This window comes from Anser brachyrhynchus, assembly GCF_964034855.1.
Source record: "Anser brachyrhynchus genome assembly, chromosome: 1".
Taxonomy (NCBI): domain Eukaryota; kingdom Metazoa; phylum Chordata; class Aves; order Anseriformes; family Anatidae; genus Anser; species Anser brachyrhynchus.
The window spans coordinates 182,303,001-182,320,759 of NC_137694.1; the positions used below are offsets into that span (position 1 = coordinate 182,303,001).

Here is a 17,759-nt window from a genome sequence, read left to right on the forward strand (position 1 = left end):
AGCCAAATCTGACAATGAGGAGGTGGGGAATACTGGAAGGCAATATATGAGCTAAGACCCAGGAAAGGAGCTTTTCCAAAACTTCCCACCAATTTTTGACATCACTAGGCAATATGCAATGAGGTTATGCACAGAAGTTTACAAATATGCTGCACATTGTTTCCCCTCACATGCCACTCATTCCTTGCAATGAAAAATAGAGGCATCAGGGCCGTGACTACTACCACACCCTCCCTGTCCCTACCTGATGCAGAGAAAAGCCTATGCAAAGCCTGCCTGGATGCTTCCCTTAGCCTTCCCATTTCTCTTGAAACTTTTCTCATCTTTCTGAATTCTGGAGTCTTATACAATTTTGATTCTAAGGAGAATGAAAGACATTTTCTCAGGTTTTCATGGAATAAAGAGCAGGCCAAATGTAGCATACGTGGTTACAGCAATTTAATGCGCTTGTTCGTCTAAGTCGTTTACCCACATTGTTTTTGCTTCTTGGTGGCAGGTTGCCATCTCTTGAGAGAAAGAAAGTATCTTCCAGTGCACAGTTTCTCCAGCATGGAGTTAGCAAAATATCCAAACACATCATAATTGATTTTTGTCACTTTTCAGCCATCTTGCTTCACAAGGCTTTTCCTTTGATCTCTAACAAGTTTCTTCTGGCTCCTGACACATTATTTCTCATGGGGAATTAGCCTCGTCTGACAAAAGGCAATAGACTCTCATTACAATTTTCATGGGTTGAACATTTCAACAGCATAATTGAGAAAGGGGTCATCAGAAGTGTTTGGCTTTCTATTGACTTTAAGGTTAAAATCGTACCGAGGGTTGAGAATAACAGTGTTGGCTAAAGCAAGATAAAACAACTTCCCACTTTTGAAAGTGCATTTTCATTTTTTTTTGTTTTACACAATCACTTTGTCAGTTTGGAACTGTCTTATTTGACATGAAGCCAAGTTTTGCTTGACATGGCTTATTTTTTAGAATTAACAGTATTTGCATTAGGCGGGGGAAATTTTACAAAACTTTGTCTGTCATTTCTTTGTGTCACTGTGAAAGGGGGCTGACATTTTTGCAGAGGTTTTGATTTCTGCTACAGCAGTGTAGTAATGGACTGACAGCTAGCCCTCCAGTTAATGCTTTGGAATGAACCACAGGAACATTTATAGCCAAGGAATAGAAGTATCATTTGTGGATGTATCGTGATACATGCATAGATAGTAAGTACCCATCTCATTCAATTAGCTATGAAATAAAACACGACTTTCTGAAAGCATGGCATTCTCACTCCGTTTGCTTTACAATACCTGTGCAGAGAGTAACATGCAAAGCTTAGAAAGTCCCAAAGCAGGGCCCTCTTAGGGCTGGCTCAGGGAGCAAGGTTGCCTCGGGCTGTGATGAGCCATCACCCAGGCTCTGTTCTCCCTGATTTTGCCTTGGAGCTGTACTGAGACCTTGCAGGTCCTCCCCAGCCAACTTTGGTTTCCAGCATGGTTGGAAAGGGGACCAGGAGAGGCAGGCAGAGCTTGGCAGAGCATGGCTGGGCTGAATTCATGCACAGAGTAGGTATGAGCCTGAGGCATTTCACACCTCAGAGGGACATGGGAACTGAAGGAGCACATATATCAGAATGTGAGCCCTTCTGGGGTGAGATTACCCATGAACAGGCCCTCCAGCCATATCAGATTGGCTGAGGGGCTAGCTGGGAAGGTGGCTAGCTTGAAGGTCAGAGGTACATCCAGAGAAATTCAGATGCCCTGCCCAAGGCACCTTCCTTCTTTTTCCTCTCACATCCTCCAGAGCTCCATTACTTCTCCTCACATCACCTCCTGGCCTTCTGAAACCCTGCTGACACACAGCGGTGCCCTCCCACTGAAGCACTGCCACTCTGAATTTTGCTGCTGCCACAGTGTGCTCTGCAGTTTCTCTCTCTTACATTTGGCAGCTCCAAGCCAGCCAGAGCCAGGTTCCTCCATGGGACACAGGACACAGAAAGCTCTCCGAACCCCAGAGATTCATGGTAGGGAAGGGAGGTAGCTGGAGAGGAGTAAAAACATTTAACTGAGATTAATCACAGTTCTAAAATATGACATTGCTGTGCTTCAAACTCTCACCTATGTGCTCTGTTCAAACTAGGGCAACAGCCCTTGAAGAGCAATTGAATTTAATTGAAGATCTGTTTGCCACTGTCTGTCCCCTACATGACATCAAGTCACTGTGCACTATGTGCCTTGGAGATGCATGTTCCAAACTGAAGGAAAAGAGCAGATAAATAAAGCAAAATATTTAACACTGTGAGTGGCATAGTCATTTACTCGTGAGAAAAAAAGCTTTTCTCAAAAATAGCACTTGGTTTTATGGTGGTGGTTCTTATGGTGGAAACATACACTGAGAAAGTATCTATGATTCCTAAATGTAATATATATGAGCTCTGAAACTAAAAATAGGCCATGAGCATTTTTCCTAAAAATTGTGGAAAACTCTTCAAGGATCATGGGCCAGATTTCAAGCCAAAAAAAAAAAAAAAGAAGCACATAGACATTTGTCCTAACAGAAAAGGCTTTTAATCCCTGTCTAGGAAACTCAAACTCTCAACTTGGAAGCTTTTAAACTGATTTGGTCTCTAATACTATTTTAAATCCTATCATTGATCACCCATACTCAAAGGCAAAAGTCATGTCCGTTCAACGGATCAGCTGGTAAGGCACTCAAGCCGTTTCTGACTTTACATTTTGGCAAGAAAAGAAACCCCTAACAAAAAAACAATGGAGAGAAGAAATCTCCTTCATCTCCAGGCATTTGTATAAATGCACGTGCTGCTAATATCTCAAGAAGCCGGAATGCACTCAGGAGGTAACATAGGGAATGACTGATGGAAGAGAAAGAGCTCTCTCAGCTTCCTCTTGGACACTTTGTGTGTTTTGCAGTGTAGTTCTTCATATGTGAAACAACACCCCCACACACACAACCCTCTCAGATGCCGCAGAACAGTCTCTGAAGTCAATCTGCATCTGTGTCTCCATGCTCTAAAAGCTCAGCCCAGCAGGCAGCCAGACAGGAATCCGCTTTCCCAAGTGAGGAAAAGGAAAAGGATTAAACTTTCTTTAATACATGGAGTGTGACACCATCAGCCGAGCCCCGTCCATCCTATCTTTTTGTGCAGCACATTATTCTTTCCAGTACAAACACCTGCAAACATTTTCTGCAGAACTCGGAAGAACAATGGTGAAGTTCTTTTTAACAGCTGTGCTCAGCTTCTCATGTAAGAGCAATAACGTAAGCATGTCATGTAAGTAGAGTTCGGTGACCCAATAACCACACACAGGTAGCTACTTTAGATTCAGCTGAATTGTCCTGTAAGCTGTGGGCTCAGTCCAGCTCCCTGCATGGTGAAGTATAGTGTCATTTGTGATGTTCTTGGGGATCCCACCTGGCCACCAGCTGCCTCTCCAGAAAGGCACACACTTCCAGCAGTTCCCATGAAACATTCTTGAAATGCTAACTTCTTGAAAAAGTTTCAGATATCCAAGGACATTTCAGAGGGTACCAGCTGACTGTATTTAGGGAATTGACCTACTGAGTGTAACAGAACACATCTACATTTAGACACTTGAACTGACATGCCCACCCTGTGGAGTTGAAACCCAGCCCATCTGTGCCAGTAGTAGCACCTGGGTGGCACTACTGACCTATTAAGAAATGCAAGGTAATGTATCTTAAACCACTACCAGGGGACAGCTCTCAGAACTGTCCGATGTTTCTCCCTGTTTCCTACGTGGCACACAGCCTTCAGAGCCACAGCCTGCCAGGGACACCTTAGAGGTGTCTGTGATCCAGACAGTGCTGAGAGGACACATTTGCCACCAGAAGACAGCCATTACAAAATTCCCACTCAGATGGCATTTGGTGAATACAGTGGAGGTTCATCTTATCCTCTAGATACAGTAAGATACAACTGCCCACACATAGCCGCATAAGTTGTTTCAAGTGCCCCAAGGGTATTTTGTCTTGTCATCAGCTGATAGACCAGAAGGTCACAGGTCTTCCCTAGGTCCTGCAACCTATTCACCAGCCCCCTACCCTCCAGGCTACTCCTGGATGCCTCAGATGACATCAAGACAACTGAATTGAGTTCCTAGTATTGAGATTTCAAAACCAAATCATTACTATGAGGCTTCTCCCCATTCCCAGCAATCTGGCTACATTAAAAGAAACTATAGCTCTACCTTACAGTGTCATGTCATCATTATTCTTCAAGAGACTCATGCTGTGCCAGGATTTCACTGAATTTGTGAGAGTATGTCCAGACCGCAACATTATGGCCAAAGACTTACTTTTTTAAAATTTAAGCAGCTTTTCAGGCTGTAAATCATATTCAGGTTTCTGTTTGTTTGTTCATTTGTTTGCTCTGCAATATGCACAACAACGGGTGGAGAATAATAACCCTTTCTTTCATGGTTGAGCTGCATGACTAAGCAGGATAGTTATGTGCCTTCTTTCAAACTTTTCTCTTTGACAAGGGAGCTAAACATAGCTGGTCATTAAAATAGTTTCGGTGCTCTCCTGTTCAAACTGCAGGCCCATTTTCCCAGTAAGAAAAAAAAAAAAAAAAAAAAAAGATATCTTGCTTTTACCAAAGCCTTTTCAGCAGTATAATTGGGCCATAAGCACAGGGTCAAACTGGTAGGAGGAGTGATCTCTATGACACACAGTAGTGCTTTAGCAAAGGAATACTGATTTTTTCCCATCCGACCTTTGCATCCTTCTTGTGATAGCAATTGTTGCAAACATAAAAGATTGCACATAGACAACTCTCTGAAACTTTCACTTGCTTTTTCAATTTTATAATGAATCCATCTTTGAAGACCCAATTTGTAAAATGACTGTAAGGTATATGCAGTCTGGAAAAAAAAATAAAAGGGCTAGTGCCAAAATATAAGTGACACGGTATGCCTTTTTAGAAAGAATTATAGAACCATAGAAAATCCCAAGTTGGAAGGGACCCATAAGAATCATCGAGTCCAACCCCTGGCTCCACATAGGGCTACCCAAAATTCAGACCATGTGTCTGAGAGCATTGTCCAAAAGCTTCTTGAACTCCTGTCCCACTGCCCAATCACCCTCTGGGTGCAGAACCTTTTCCCAACACCCAGCCTGACCCTCCCGTGTCCCAGCTCCATGCCATTCCCTCGGGTCCTGTCGCTGTCCCCAGAGAGCAGAGCTCAGCGCCTGCCCCTCCGCTCCCCTCGTGAGGGAGCTGCAGGCCGCCATGAGGCCTCCCCTCAGCCTGCTCTGCTCGGGGCTGGACAAACCAAGGGGCCTCAGCCGCTCCTTTGGGCACTGATAGCTTTATGCCCTCCTTACACCGTGGCACCCAGAGCTGCACACAGTGTTGGAGGCGAGGCCGCCCAGCGCAGAGCAGAGCGGGACGATCCCTTCCCTCGCCCGGCTGGCAGTGCTGGGCCTGATGCACCCCAGGGTACGGTTGGCCCTCCTGGCTGCCAGGGCACGCTGCTGGCTCGCGTTGAGCTTGTTGTGACCACAGCCCCCAGATCCCGTTCTGTGGGGCTGCTCACCAGCCTCTCGTCCCCCGGTCTGTACGTATAGCCAGACTTTGATTAGTATTCAAGTAAATAAAACTTACTACAACAATAAAACACACTTAATGTTATTTTTATCGTATGGGAAACCATGTAAACACAGTAATTTTCAACTAAGCCTGTCTAAGAAGTTGTGAGCACTTTTTGTTTTCACTACATAAGAGGCAAGGATGAATTGCTGTGTTTACTTTAAGTTCATTTTCCATATGGTTGCTCCAGACACAAGCCCCTTTCAATGACAAGTTGTGGTGGTTTGACCTTGGCTGGCTGCCAGGTGCCCAGTGCTGCTCTTTCATTCCTACTCCTTAGCAGGACAGGGAGAGAATTATGGTGAAAAAAACTTCATGGGTTGAGATAAGGACAGGATGATCACTCACCAATCACCATCACGGGCAGAAAAGGTCAGCTTGAGAAAGATTAATTTCATTTATTGCAAACTAAAAAATAGAGTAGGATAGTGAGAAACAGAAACAAAACTAAAAACGCTTTCCTCTCATTCTCCCTTCTTCCCAGGCTCAGCTTCACTCCTGACTCTTCTGCCTCTTTCCCCCGAGCCGCACAGGGAAAGGGGGGGTTACAGTCAGTCCATAACAATTTGTCTCTGCTGCTCCTTCAACTGCACTGTCTTCCTCTCCTCTGGTATGGGATCCCTCCCACAGGACACAGTCCTTCCCAAACTCATCCAATATGGGTCTTTCCCATAGGCTGTATCTCTTCAAGAACTGTTTCAGTGTGGGTCCATGCCACTGAGTGCAGTCCTTCAGGAACAAACTGCTCCAGCATGGGTCCTCCATAGGCGGCAGCTCCTGCCAGACCTCCTGTTCCTGTTCAGGCTCCTCTCCATGGGCTGCAGCTTCCTTTGGGGCACATCCACCTGCTGCTGTATGGGCTCCTCCACAGGCTGCAGTGTGGGGATCTGCTCTGATATAGCACACCATGGGCTGCAGGGGGACAACCTGCATCACCATGGGCATCTCCATGAGCTGCAGGGGAATCTCTGCTCAGATGCCTGGAGCACCTCCTGCCCTCCTTCTTCACTGACCTGGGTGTTTGCAGAGTTGTTTCTCTCACTTCATCCTCTCACAGATGCTGCTGTACAGCATTTTACTTAAATATGTCATCCTTTCTTAAATATGTAATGTTTATCACAGAGATGCAAAAAGCATTTCTGATGGGCTCAGTTTTGGTCAGCGGTGGGTTCCTTTTGGAGGCAGCTGAAGCCAGCTCTGTTCAGCAAGGGGCAGCCCCAGCTTCTTCTCACAGAAGCCACTCTTGCAGCCCATCCCCTGCTACCAAAACCTTGCTACATAAACCCAATTAAACAAGTTTGACCCAGGTTCTACCCTCACCTACTACCCATCTGAACATCAAGCCTCACTGAGGCTCCCTCATGTAAAAAGGCCTGATGCACAAGCCAGGGCTATACAGACTGCTTAAACCAGAAGCCACATGCTCTCTGTGAGCATCCGGTTTGCACATATTTACATGTGCAATTTGACAGTGATCTCCTTTTTTTTTTTTTTTATCATCTGTTTTCAAGGAATAATGCATCACATAAAAGTCAGCACTGAAGAAAGCTAAGTAGCAAATATCAGATTCTCACTAAATACCTCCTATTCCTGAGCAGAGCAGAAAAGAGACCATTCAAAGACAACTGATAAGCACTCCTAACCAAATCTAGTCCTCTAGTCACAAAACAATCTGGATTCAAGCCATCACTGGGTGATAAAAGCAGCTCACAGTCACTGACAGAGAAACTTCCTCCATGAAGAAAAGGGAGCTGATATGTATTCTAACCCTCTGGGGTCATTTTACACCTGTAATGTCTCAGGAGATGTAATGGGAGTCTAACGTAATAAGGTATAATAGATAGAGTACTTGTGGAGAGTCATATAGTAGGGCCTGACAGAAGTCTGAGCCTGCACCTCCATTGCAGAGATGTGAAGGACTGACTGACTCTGTGATCCTTCTTAGAAGCCATATGCAGCCTGTTAGACAAAGTGGGTCCAGCAATAAACAGAGGAGATACAGCTTTATCCATCATGAGCTACAGACGTTTCCTATCACCAAAATAACTAAGAGTCAGGACAAGGTCAGCTAAGATGAAAAAATGTAAGCAGGACTCAGACCTGAACATTGTTTCGATGCCAGTGGTGGGCAGAGGGAAGTCAGTGATGAACCTAACACCAGAGCAGCGTATTTCTGCAATAGGTGGCTATAGATTAAAAGAGCTTGGGTTGTTCTCATTGGTGGTAAGCCCTTCCAGCTTTTTTTGCGGAAAGCTACAGCAAATTCCAGTCAATTATCCTTGCATACCTTCTTCCAGGCTGGCTGAAAAGTGCATTAAACCAGAATAAGACTGAAAATAAGCCAACTTACAAACCTTAGGGTATTCACATGAAATCAGGCATGTCATCTTCTACTATTCTTAGGCAAAACTGGGAAAATCCTTCTCCATCTTGTCTGTTCTGATAGCAAGGAAAGAAAGGCAAAGAATCCTTCTTCTCTGATAGATTTGGTCTAGTGTTATCGTAAATTGTCAGTGTTCCTAGATCTTGTTTCAACTGTCTGAGAAGAAAAGGAGATGGCAAGTCAGCTGGCAGATAGTGTCAACCCATGCTACAGCATTCCTGTATCCTGTTTCATAAAGTAAAAATAACCTATTTTTCCCCAAAAGGGAGACATTGTTGAGGTAGTAATACGTCAGCATCAACTGCACATTACACTTCAGCAACATGGATCAGCAAATCCATTTCTGTTCCACAAAGAGTATACTCAGAGTAGCACTTGTGATTGCTCTGCTGAAGTTCAGTGGTCTTTTTTAAGATTTTCCAAAATTCTTTGGATGAAGACTGTCTCTAACAATTATATTCAAGGGGGCAATGTAGCTATCTGGATAAGGGGTCCAGTTTGTCCACGCAGGAAAGGCAGTATCTGTGGGGACTGAATCAGGTAATGAAATGAAGTACCCTAGTAGGTAGGGACTATTGCCACTGTAGTGCGTAGCTCTTCCCAACAAAACATGTTTCTTTGACTATGTCATCTCAAACATAAATACATGTAAATATATGTTTATTTTTCTTAAAAATCACTTCTGGAACAAGACATGTCACTGCATTCATTTCCATTCCCAAAGTGAGGAAAGGAAGAGAGAACAAACAACACATGACAGATGTTATTCATATTACATAAAGTGCTCTTGGAAGACATTCAGATACTAAGTGATAATATCTACAAAAATCTCAATAGAATAGACTTCACAATAGATCTCACATATGAGACATGGCCTAACAAGGAAGGTTGGTCAAGACTTCCTTCACAAGCACTGCCTGCTCTGTGACTCAGTGGTGGTGATACCATGCATTAAGGACACCACAGGAGCATCTCCATTCCAAGAATGGACAGCATGCAGAGGCAGATACACACACACGGGAGCTGTGATGTGGGTGGTATTAAAAGTCTGTTATCTGGAGAAGATCAAATGCTGGTTTTCTCACATCCCCGTGACACATTCTGACTTTGGGGGAAATGCATTCCACAAGGCTCTGGGGAATCAGACGTGGCTGTTTTCCCTACAAGGCCTTACTCGGAAAGGAGCTTCCATTCCGCCTCCGTTGAACACTTGTCCACCTTACATTAAACGCAAAGTAGGATTTGTAGCGAGAAGTCCTCTTTTTAGACAGCTGGAAAACACAGTAAAGCTTCCAGGCCCACAGGCTACCTTTCTTATTCAGGACAGGAGATACAAACTTCAAACAAAGCACAGGCTGGAAACAACTAAGTTTACAAGCTAACATTAATCCAGAAGATAACTTCAAAGGAAAGGTAGCTGGTATTTGGAGAGCCAATGAGGTGTGTTAGCAAAAGATAGTAAGGTTAACAGAGTGAAAGCCAAATAATTATCACCTGGGGGACACAAACACTGTAGGGCCGGGGAGGAGGAAAACCATAATGTGACACAGAGTACAAATCTATTTAGTATTTAGCAGTATTTTGAATGTTATTATCTTGACTTGTCATTTGAACTTATCTTGCCATTACTGTTAAGAAGAAAAGGAATTTAATGATTTCACTTTTTTTTTCAGATGAAATAAAAGCTCATAATGAAATAAACTCTTCAAAGTTATACTGATTTTTTAACATTCTTGCCAACCTTTGCATAAAACCAACAGGTCTGATCCTCGTTCCACTGAAGTCAAGAACAAAAACCTGTAACAGCTTCAGTAGAAAGAGGATTAGACGCTGGATTAGGACCAAGAACACTGTTTACTCACCTGTCAAAACCAATGCTCCATCTGAAAGATCAAAACCAATACCATCTACAACAGCTGATGGTTACTTAAGCAATCTTTTATAACATTAATGGCAACCCTTCATACAGCCACTGTGGCTAAAATTTAATTCTGGTAGATACACAGCAGTTTGGAAACAGTAGATAAATGTTCTTGCTACATTATCATAGAATCGTAGAATGGCTTGGGTTGGAAGGGACCTTATAGACCATCCAGTTGCAACCCCCCTGACACGGGCAGGAACACTGCCCACTAGATCAAGTTGCCCAGGGCCTCATCCAACCTGGTCTTGAACACCTCCAGGGATGGGGCAGCCACAGCTTCTCTGGGTAACCTGTTCCAGTGCTTCACCACCCTAAGAAAAAATAATTTCCTCCTAACACCTAATCTAAATCGCCCCTCTTTTAGTTTAAAACCATTCCTCATTGTCCTATCATTATCTGCCTCAGCAAAAAGTTGCTCTCCATCTTTTATTATAAGCCCCCTTTAAGTACTGAAAGGCTGCAATGAGGACTCCCCGGAGCCTTCTCTTCTCCAGGCTGAACAACCCCAACTCCCTCAGCCTGTCTTCATAGGAGAGGTGCTCCAGTTCTTTGGTAATCTTCATGGCCCTCCTCTGGACTTCTTCTAATATGTCCATGTCCTTCTTGTGCTGATGTCCCCAGACCTGAACACAGTACTCTAGGTGGGTTCTGACAAGAGCGGGAAAGAATCACCTCCCTCGACCTGCTGGCCACACTTCTTTTCATGCAGCCCAGGATACATTTGGTTTCTGAGCTGCAGGCGCACATTGACAGCTAATGTTGAGCTTCTCATCAACCAACATCCCCAAGTCCTTCTCATCAGGGCTGCTCCCAATCCATTCTCTACCCAGCCTGTGTTTGTGCTTGGGATTGCCCTGGCCCAAATGCAGGACCTTACACTTGGCCTTGTTGAACTTCATGGGGTACACACAGTCCCACCTCTCAAGCCTGCCCAGGTCCCTCTGGATGGCATCCCTTCCCTCCAGCATGTCGACCACACCACACAGCTTGGTGTCATTAGCAAACTTGCTGAGGGTACACTCAGTCTCACTGTTCATGTCACCAACAAAGATGTTAAACACTGTCAGTCCCAATACTGACCCCTGAGGAACACCACTCATCACTGATCTCCACTTGGACATTGAGATGTTGACTGTAACTCTTTGAGTGCAACCACCCAGCCAATTCCTTACCCATCAAGTGGTCTGTCCATCAAATCCATGTCTGCAATTTTAGAGGCGAGGATATAATGTAGGACAGTGTCAAATGTTTTGCATAAGTCCAGGTAGATGATGTCAGTTGCTCTTCTCACCTGCTCCTATCACTGACCTGCTCCTGGACTGAACTAAGTAAGGCAAGTGTGTGGAAGCTTTGCATCATCACAATTTTCTCTCTCAAACTTCCAAAGTTTCCACACATTATGCAACCAAGTAATAAAGGATAATTTACAGACAAGGATTTACAAGAGATGTTCAGCATCTCAATCTTTGACATGTCTGATGAACAATGCCTTGAACCTGGGGTTGTCATTTAATTGCTGGTTTTCAAAGTTCATTATCCCAATCACTTTGAATATTGTCTTTTCTATTTTGTTTTTAACGGATCTAGCATCTTCAAGATCCTGAACTTTCTCCTTCCATTAGAAAAAAAGAGAGCAAGAAAACAAAATTATCCACTATGTTTTTCTTCCTCAACCCACTTATGCTTCTGAATACGTTTGGCATTTCAGGTGATCAATCTCAGCCTGTAGAAGTGACCATTCAGTCTATACAATTAATGGATAAAAATGGGGCACAGCTATTAAGCATTTCCTCAGAAGTGTTTGCTTGCAGATGCAGATGCTTGCCCTTTAGATTTTAAATAAATATTACCCATAAAGTTTGTTGTCTTGGCTTTCTTAAAATCACTATTTATCACCACCAAAGCATCTTTTCCCTACTGCCTTCTAGCAAGATCTATGGTACTTTACAGTGGCTGAGATTCTGGCTAGCCTCCAAAATTTTACAGCTATAGTTCAGTACCAGGCACCTCAATGAATCAAAACATAAGTATCAGAGAGAATATAGAAATTAGCTTGGTTGGTTCATTTTTTTCCCCATTTACCTCTTGTTCTACTCATGGTTTATGAGTGCCACAAGCCAAAACAGATCCACTTGCTACACTAGTGGTGAATAAGATGTGTCTTTTCAAGAAGACCCAGGGGGCGAAGGAGTTAGTTTTGCTAAGTTTATCTTACTGTAAACCTCCATGTTTCTTAAATACATATTTCATTATTTTGCTATTCCTAGGATCATAAGGTTAACATTTAATTCCTGGGGAAGGAAAAAAAAAAAACAAACACTATATTAACTGTAAGGCAAATCATGTATTTGTTGTAGGAGGAGGAGGTAAGAATTCATTCCAAATCAAAGAAAGTGTTAAAAAAAAAAGTATTAGCTATGGTGACATTGTCATACCTGTATAGCTGATCTTCCAGACAGTTTGTATGAATTGTGCTCCTCCAGAAATCCTCTTTCTCAAATATGATTTATTTTTAAACACCATTATAAAAATATTTTAAATATATTATAAATACATAATCTCTGATAACAGCCACTTCATTGAGGACAAGTTTCACCCAAAACTTAATGGCAAATCTTGATTCAGTGGTCATAATTAGTCCAGAAGTTGCTAAAAGGAAAACATATTGCACAAATATTCATCCAGACTTACAATGAACAGATGTATGAATATTATCACTTCTGTAAAAACAACTCTCAAGCAGAAGAAAGACAAAAATATAACAAAAGAATTGTTCTTTGCCAATTATTATTATTTCTTCTGCTAATTTTAGCCTGAGAAAAGGAGTTGAACTTGTTCAAAAGCATGAACACTGAAAATTGAACACAACTCACACAGGGAGATTAATATAATTTTTTGCCTATCACTAGCAGACAGCGAGAAACTAAAAGCAAACTAAAAACAGCTTCCACCCATCCACCCTCTTCCACATCCTCCTCCCAAGCAGCCCAGGGGAACGGGGAATGGGGGCTGCGGTCAGTCCCTGACGCTTCGTCTCCGCTGCTCCCTCACGGTCCCTCCCTGCCCCTGCTCCACGCGGGGTCCCTCCCACGGGATTCTGGCACCCCCAGGCCCCTGCTCCTGCGTGGGCTCCTCTCCACGGGCTGCAGCTCCGGCCCGGGGCCTGCTCCTGCGGGGGCTCTCCATGGGCCGCAGCCTCCTCCAGGCCACATCCACCTGCTCCACCGGGGGCTCCTCCACGGGCTGCAGCGTGGAGATCTGCTCCGTGTGGGACCCATGGGCTGCAGGGGGACAGCCTGCTCCACCAGGGGCCTCTGCACAGGCCGCAGGGGAACTGCTGCTGCCTGCCTGGGGCACCTCCTGCCCTCCTGCTGCACTGACCTGGGGGTTTGCAGGGCTGGTTCCCACTCCTTGCTCTCCCAGTTGCTGTCACACACCAGTGTTTTTTTTCTCCCTTTCTTCACTCTGCTCTCCCAGATGCCCAACCACCATCGCTCCCTGGCTCAGCTCTGGCCAGCGGCGAGTCCGTTTTGGAGCCAGCCGGAGCTCACTCATGGGGCAGCTGCTGGGCTCTGCTCACAGAGGCCAGCCCTGCAGCCCCCCACTACCAAAACTTTGCCAAGTAAACCCAATACAGTAGTAACTTTCCTTTTCTTAAGAAAACTGAACTCTATGACTGCAGTACATTGCAATTAACTCATTTCTCCTAAAGGCTTTCAGTGCTGCAGTAGGATGGGTTTGTTTGCATATTCCTTTCAGACTCCAAGTCATCCCTCACTCCAGCTCTGTGTGCCAGAGCTCACTCCTGCTGACTAGGTCTTCCCTGGAAACTCTCCACCAGGAGGAGCTTTCTTACAGAAAGAAAGCCACAGCAAGACCTTCATTCCAGCACGTGGCCTCTCCCCACACACCATGGAGAGAAGTTCAATGTGTCAAATATCTCCCCTTCACCTCTGTCCCCAAGCCAGTTTGCTTTTTCTAAGACACCCCAGGCGATGTTGGGATCCTTGTGATCTTTGCAAAAAAACGAGGAGGTGCAGAAAAGAAGGTCCCCTCCTTGGAGCTCCATGGGGCACGGTCTGCCACCTGCTCACCTCAACTGTGATTTTCATTGGCTTTAGCAAACTCTCCCAGATCAATAACAGGAGACTTTGACTAGAGGCAGAAAGAGTGCAGAAAGATGACCTGGAAATAGCCTTTAGATTTCTAAGACAATCAATAGGAATAAACAGCTTCAAGCCATAAAGATAAGATTAAAGTTGCACAATATAGTGAATAGGATTCAAGGGCAAAGCAGTGATTTACTGAGCCTTCCAATAACAGCTCACCCCATCTGCATCTGGAATTGCAAGTTAAGCCCTTTCTTTCCAAAGCAATTTGCTATTTTTTGTTGTTTCCACTGACCTTAATATCCAAAACCTCCATGATTTCAGCAAGCAAATTCCTGATCTCTGTCCCAGTGGTGACACTCAACATAGCTCAGGGAATTGCTCTGTATTTACAGCAACAGAGGACCCCAGCCTGACAGCACAGCGATGTTCAGACTTGGGTTATTAGACTTAGCTAGTGCCAGTGTTTCTGATGGGACTTTCAATGCCTGAAGCCAAGCATGTGATTCAACAGTTCACTGAACTGTCATCTCTCTTCCAGTCAGCTTTGACACTGTATGACAAGAATGTACCCTACTAAAAATATATATATATATTTTTTTTTTTATTCTCAACTCCCACGTGAAGAGAAGTGTTCCTATAGCTATTTTTCCCCCTGTAATTGTGATGAGGGCTATATTTAAATAACTGGTTGGTGGCCTAAGTGTGTGTCTGTAAAAACACAAAAAGCACTGTGTTGACATGAACAAATGTCAACAACGTTTTTCCCAGTACAAAAAAGACAGGGAACTCCTGGAAAGAGTCCAGCGGAGGGCCACAAAGATGATACAGGGCCTGGAGCATCTTCCCTATGAGGAAAGGCTGCGAGACCTGGGTCTGTTCAGCCTGGAGAAGAGAAGACTGAGAGGGGATCTCATCAATGTGTATAAATACCTGAGGTGTGGGAGACAGAGGGATTTGGCCAACCTCTTCGCAGTGGTTTGTGGGGACAGGACAAGGTGCAATGGCCACAAGATAGAGCCCAGGCAGTTCCGCACCAACATGCGAAAGAACTTCTTCACAGTGAGGGTGACGGAGCACTGGGACGGGCTGCCCAGGGAGGTTGTGGAGTCTCCTTCTCTGGAGATATTCAAGGCCCGTCTGGACGCCTCCCTGGGCAGCCTGCTCTAAGGAGCCTGCTTTGGCAGGGGGGTTGGACCCGATGATCTTTCAAGGTCCCTTCCAACCCCTTCGATTCTGTGATTCTGTGATTCTGTGAAATGAGAGTGTAAAAACTAAGGGGGAAAGAGCCATCATTATGCCCAGAGGTGTAGATATTCCTAGGACTGTGATAAAAGAGGTGGGATGGGAAATGGTATGCAAAAGAATTGCATTTATGCCTTGTTCCAAGCTGCTTCTGTCACTAGATTCAAGGTAGATTCATTTTCTTTTCTGCAGTACATACTTAACACCACTTTTGCTGTGGTGTTAACTATTCTAAGGTATTTTTACCCAAGTTTTCATCAACATCATTTCAAGAAGAATGGTAAATAAAACTTATTGCTGAGCTATGCAGCATTCAGTGTTTCACTCAAAGACTTTTTATGAGGGTAGTTTTTTGTTCCAAATATAAGATTGATTCTGATAAGTTTTATAAAAGGGCTGCATTAAAAATAGTGCCTATACATTTGTTGTAAGTGTGCAAAGTATGAAGAGGTAGGAAAGAAGAGAATTTTATTGTAAGGCTGCCTTTTAGCACTGAGAAAGAAAAAAGAAATAGATGTTAAAATCCTTTTCATCCAGCTTTTGGTACCTAAAAATGAGATGTCTAAATCTCAGCTAATCTCTCTTGACTCCCTTGAACCGGTGGAGAAAAATAGGCATCTCCACAAGGTGAGCCATCTCATCCCAATGTATGGATAGGTAGGGTATATCCCAAGCCAAATGGCTTCTTTCATAGGCAAACCTTAGGAGAAGATAACTCACCCTGGGGAGTGCCTACCTCTTTCCATTGGAAATAGGGAGAAATTACAAGGTAGATTCTCTTCAAGAGAATTTTTCATGCTTTTGAAGTCATTTGTTTAGTTTTGTTCCATTTATTGTGTTAAATTCCTTTCTCTTGTGGATCAGCCTGATCTCATTTAAGATCATCTCAGACACAGACAGTTGTGTTAGAATACTCTTAAAAAATAAAGCCAGTGCAGTTCCTATTTCAGTCACCATTTCTGAAGCACTTGCACAAAGAAGACATCTGTGGGGAAGACCTTGACTCTGTACCTGCTTCCAAAGGACAACCACAGGGAGCACCAAAAAGCCAACAAGAAGGAGGTAGAACAGGCATTCTTGCATTGCAGTCGCATGGTCTACTGGGTTACAGTTGGATAGTGTCCTGTTTTCTGTAGACAGCATCAATGTACTCCAGAGGAGTACCCTGGTTCCCTCTACTAGCTTCAGTTGGTAACATCAGTAGATGCTCATACCTGCTCCTGAAACCTGGATGAATTATTTAGGTATTTAAATGTGTAGCTAGGATCCTAACTGCAAACACCTGTCTTATTAAAAATTCCAGTATGTGTTTTAGCATTTTATTTATTCATGCCTGGCAATGATTTTCCTGTTAGGTTGTGGAGGTTAGAAGTTCAATGCAAGAGTGTCTCTTCAGGATACAGGCTTCCCAGGCTGACTCCCTCATCTGTAGCTCTGAAGCAGAAAATGTGCAAATGTAGAGATAAGCAGCAGACAACATAGATAAGAGGTACCGAGCATTGTCTGAAATTTTGAGGTCAGTAAAATAAAGCAAATGTAAATATTGAAAAGGATGTTAAAATATTAAATGTAACATTATCTCATTTGTAACTACTATATGTAAAGTGATAAGGGTGATATTTAAAACAGCACAAAGAATGAAAAGTTAATGAGCGCCAGTCCATTTGAATACATTTTGCTAAATTTAAATTACTTCAGTATTAAAAACTCCCTTTAAAAAAGGAGGTAAAATACCATTGACCTGAATGTAGAAGCTCTTTCATTTAATTCATCTTAATTGTGCTTTTTGCTACTAAAGGAAATAGGATTATGGAAATTTGCAGTGCAGAGAAGAATTCTTAAAACAAAATAAAGTTATCAAAAGGATTTCACTTGGAAAATGCAACATTAATCCTGAAATTTTCTCAATAAAGGAAAAAAAAAGTGTTTTATGCTGTTTAATTTTAAAATAATTAAAAAAAAATAAAAGGTAATGCCAGGAAGATATAAAATCAGATATAAATATTATGTAACGATTTTATGTAGTTACTACTCTAGAAGGTTTGCTGCAGTTCATCCAGAAATTACAGAATTACTCCGTGAAACTGACTGCTTCTGTTATGCCTGAGGGCTTAAAGTCTATTACTTTGTTCTGTTTCTTCAGACTTAACAGATTTCCAGGTGCCAGTCTTACCACAGGCACTGCTAAACTGTCCATAAAAAAATTGAATGTTCTTATGAGTCTTCCAAGTTTCAAATTTTCACCAATACTCAGCAAAAAAATCTGATAAATAAAGCAGGAAAAAAATGCTCATTTCTCTAGAATTACCCAACAGCTACTTATAATCAATACCGAAAGAGATGGTGATCATGGTTTTCCCCACCTGCAGGTTTTTTCCTGTTTTTTTATTGCATTGAATTCTCAGGACAGATGTATCTTATATTTTGTCCCCAAAAATATAACTCCATATCTGTTTTCATAAATTTTGACACATCCTG

The 17,759-nt window shown here is 43.2% G+C and overlaps 1 long non-coding RNA gene across 1 annotated transcript in view; it reads right to left on the bottom strand.

The window, feature by feature from the left end:
• Nucleotides 1-13,740, bottom strand: part of LOC308196096 — a 54,160-nt gene extending 40,420 nt beyond the window's left edge. Inside the window, exon 1 of the long non-coding RNA XR_013952083.1 lies at nucleotides 13,309-13,740. This is a non-coding gene — a long non-coding RNA (uncharacterized lncRNA). The remainder of the gene's footprint in view (nucleotides 1-13,308) is intronic.
• Nucleotides 13,741-17,759: the final 4,019 nt, after the last annotated feature.